Source organism: Scyliorhinus torazame, chromosome 25 (genome assembly GCF_047496885.1).
Source record: "Scyliorhinus torazame isolate Kashiwa2021f chromosome 25, sScyTor2.1, whole genome shotgun sequence".
Classification (NCBI taxonomy): Eukaryota; Metazoa; Chordata; class Chondrichthyes; order Carcharhiniformes; family Scyliorhinidae; genus Scyliorhinus; species Scyliorhinus torazame.
The window spans coordinates 19,649,643-19,653,617 of record NC_092731.1 but is presented as its reverse complement, the minus strand read 5'-3'; positions in this window follow the sequence as shown (position 1 = coordinate 19,653,617).

Sequence of the window (3,975 nt, the reverse complement as noted above, 5' to 3'; positions counted from 1 at the left end):
TCTCTCTGTTACACTGTCCCTCAGTATCAGACTCTCAATTATAACACTCTCTCTGTTACACTGTCCCTCAGTATTAGACTCTCAATTATAACACTCTCTCTGTTACACTTTCCCTCAGTATCAGACTTTCAGTTATAACACTCTCTCGGATACACTGTCCCTCAGTATGAGACTTTCAGTTGTTACACTCTCTCTGTTGCACTGTCCCTCAGTATTCGACCCTCAGTAATAACACTCTCTCTGTTACACTGTCCCTCAGTTTTAGTCTCTCAGTTATAACACTCTTTCTGTTACACTGTACCTCAGTATCAGACTCTCAATTATAACACTCTCTCATTTACACTTTCCCTCAGTATTAGACTCTCAATTATAACACTCTCTCTGTTCCACTGTCCCTCAGTATCATACTTTCAGTTATAACACTCTCTCGGTTACACTGTCCCTCAGTATCAGACTTTCAGTTGTTACACTCTCTCTGTTACACTGTCCCTCAGTATTCGATCCTCAGTAACAACACACTCTCTGTTACACTGTCCCTCAGTATCAGACTCTCAGTTATAACACTCTCTCTGTTACACTGTCCCTCAGTATCAGACTCTCAGTTATAACACTCTATCTGTTACACTGTCCCTCAGTATCAGACTCTCAATTATAACACCCTCTCTCACACATTGTTACTCAGTATCAGACTCTCAGTTATAACACTCTCTCTGTTACACTGTCCCTCAGTATAAAACTCTCAGTTATAACACTCTCCCTGTTACACTGTCCCTCTTTATCAGACTCTCAGTTATAACTCTCTCTCTCATACTGTCCCTCAGTATTAGACTCTCAGTTATAACACTCTCTGTCCCTCAGTATCAGACTCTCAGTGATAACACTCTCTCTGTTACACTGTCCCTCAGTATCAGACTCTCAATTATAACACTCTCTCTGTTACACTGTCCCTCAGTATTCGACTCTCTGTTATAACTCTCTCTCTGTTACACTGTCCCTCAGTATCACACTCTCCATCCTATCACTCTCTCTGTTATACTGTCCCTCAGCATCAGACTCTCAGTTATAACACTCTCCCTGTTACACTGTCCCTCTGTATCAGACTCTCAGTTATAGCTCTCTCTCTCATACTGTCCCTCAGAATCAGACTCTCCGTTATAACACCCTCTGTTACTCTGTCACTCAGTATTCGAGTCTCAGTTATAACTCCCTCTCTCACACTGTCCCTCTGTATTAGACTCTCAGTTATAACACTCTCTGTCCCTCAGTATCAGACTCTCAGTTACAACACTCTCCCTGTTACACTGTCCCTCTGTATCAGACTCTCAGTTATAACTCTCTCTCTCATACTGTCCCTCTGTATCAGACTCTCAGTTATAACACTCTCTCTGTTACACTGTCCCTCAGTATCAGACTCTCAATTATAACACTCTCTCTGTTACTCTGTCCCTCAGTATTAGACTCTCAATTATAACACTCTCTCTGTTACACTGTCCCTCAGTATCAGATTCTCAATTATAACACTCTCTCTGTTATACTGTCCCTCAGTATCAGAATCTCAATTATAACACTCTCTCTGTTACACTGTCCCTCATTATCAGACTCGCAATTATAACACTCCCTCTGTTACACTGTCCCTCAGTATCAGACTTTCAGTTATAACACTCTCTCTGTTACACTGTCCCTCAGTTTTAGACTCTCAGTTATAACACTCTCTCTGTTACACTGTCCCTCAGTATCAGACTCTCAATTATAACACTCTCTCTGTTACACTGTCCCTCAGTATTAGACTCTCAATTATATCACTCTCTCTGTTACACTTTCCCTCAGTATCAGACTTTCAGTTATAACACTCTCTCGGATACACTGTCCCTCAGTATGAGACTTTCAGTTGTTACACTCTCTCTGTTGCACTGTCCCTCAGTATTCGACCCTCAGTAATAACACTGTCTCTGTTACACTGTCCCTCAGTATTAGACTCTCTGTTATAACACTCTCTCTGTTCCACTGTCCCTCAGTATTAGACTCTCAGTTATAACACTCTCTCTGTTACACTGTCCCTCAGTATCAGACTCTCAATTATAACACTCTCTCTGTTACACTGTCCCTCAGCATTAGACTCTCAGTTATAACAGTCTCTCTCTGTTACACTGTCCCTCAGTATCAGACTCTCAATTCTAACACTCTCTCTGTTACACAGTCCCTCAGTATCAGACTCTCAATTATAACACTCTCTCATTTACACTTTCCCTCAGTATTAGACTCTCAATTATAACACTCTCTCTGTTCCACTGTCCCTCAGTATCATACTTTCAGTTATAACACTCTCTCGGTTACACTGTCCCTCAGTATCAGACTTTCAGTTGTTACACTCTCTCTGTTACACTGTCCCTCAGTATTCGATCCTCAGTAATAACACACTCTCTGTTACACTGTCCCTCAGTATCAGACTCTCAGTTATAACACTCTCTCTGTTACACTGTCCCTCAGTATCAGACTCTCAGTTATAACACTCTATCTGTTACACTGTCCCTCAGTATCAGACTCTCAATTATAACACCCTCTGTCACACATTGTTACTCAGTATCAGACTCTCAGTTATAACACTCTCTCTGTTACACTGTCCCTCAGTATAAAACTCTCAGTTATAACACTCTCCCTGTTACACTGTCCCTCTTTATCAGACTCTCAGTTATAACTCTCTCTCTCATACTGTCCCTCAGTATCAGACTCTCTGTTATAACACCCTCTGTTACACTGTCACTCAGTATTAGACTCTCAGTTATAACTCCCTCTCTCACACTGTCCCTCTGTATTAGACTCTCAATTATAACACTCTCTGTCCCTCAGTATCAGACTCTCAGTGATAACACTCTCTCTGTTACACTGTCCCTCAGTATCAGACTCTCAATTATAACACTCTCTCTGTTACACTGTCCCTCAGTATTAGACTCTCTGTTATAACTCTCTCTCAGTTACACTGTCCCTCAGTATCAGACTCTCCATTCTAACACTCTCTCTGTTATACTGTCCCTCAGTATCAGACTCTCAGTTATAACACTCTCCCTGTTACACTTTCTCTCTGTATCAGACTCTCAGTTATAACTCTCTCTCTCATACTGTCCCTCAGTATCAGACTCTCCGTTATAACACCCTCTGTTACTCTGTCACTCAGTATTAGACTCTCAGTTATAACTCCCTCTCTCACACTGTCCCTCTGTATTAGACTCTCAGTTATATATCTCTCTGTCCCTCAGTATCAGACTCTCAGTTATAACACTCTCTCTGTTACTCAGTCCCTCAGTATCAGACACTCAATTATAACACTCTCTCTGTTACACTGTCCCTCAGTTTTAGACTCTCAGTTATAACACTCTCTCTGTTACACTGTCCCTCAGTATCAGACTCTCAATTATAACACTCTCTCTGTTACACTGTCCCCCAGTATTACACTCTCAATTATAACACTCTCTCTGTTACACAGTCCCTCAGTATCAAATTCTCAATTATAACACTCTCTCTGTTACACTGTCCCTCAGTATTAGACTCTCAGTTATAACACTCTCTCTGTTACACTGTCCCTCAGTATCAGACTCTCAATTATAACACTCTCTCTGTTACACTGTCCCTCAGTATTAGACTCTCAGTTATAACACACTCTCTGTTACACTGTCCCTCATTATCAGACTCTCAATTATAACACTCTCTCATTTACACTGTCCCTCAGTATTAGATTCTCTGTTATAACACTCTCTCTGTTCCACTGTCCCTCAGTATTAGACTCTCAGTTATAACACTCTCTCTGTTACACTGTCCCTCAGTATCAGACTCTCAATGCTAACACTCTCTGTTACACTGTCCCTCAGTATCAGATTCTCAATTATAACACTCTCTCTGTTACTGTCCCTCAGTATTCGACTCTCAGTTATAAAACTCTCTCTGTTACACTGTCCCTCAGTATCAGACTCTCAATTCTAA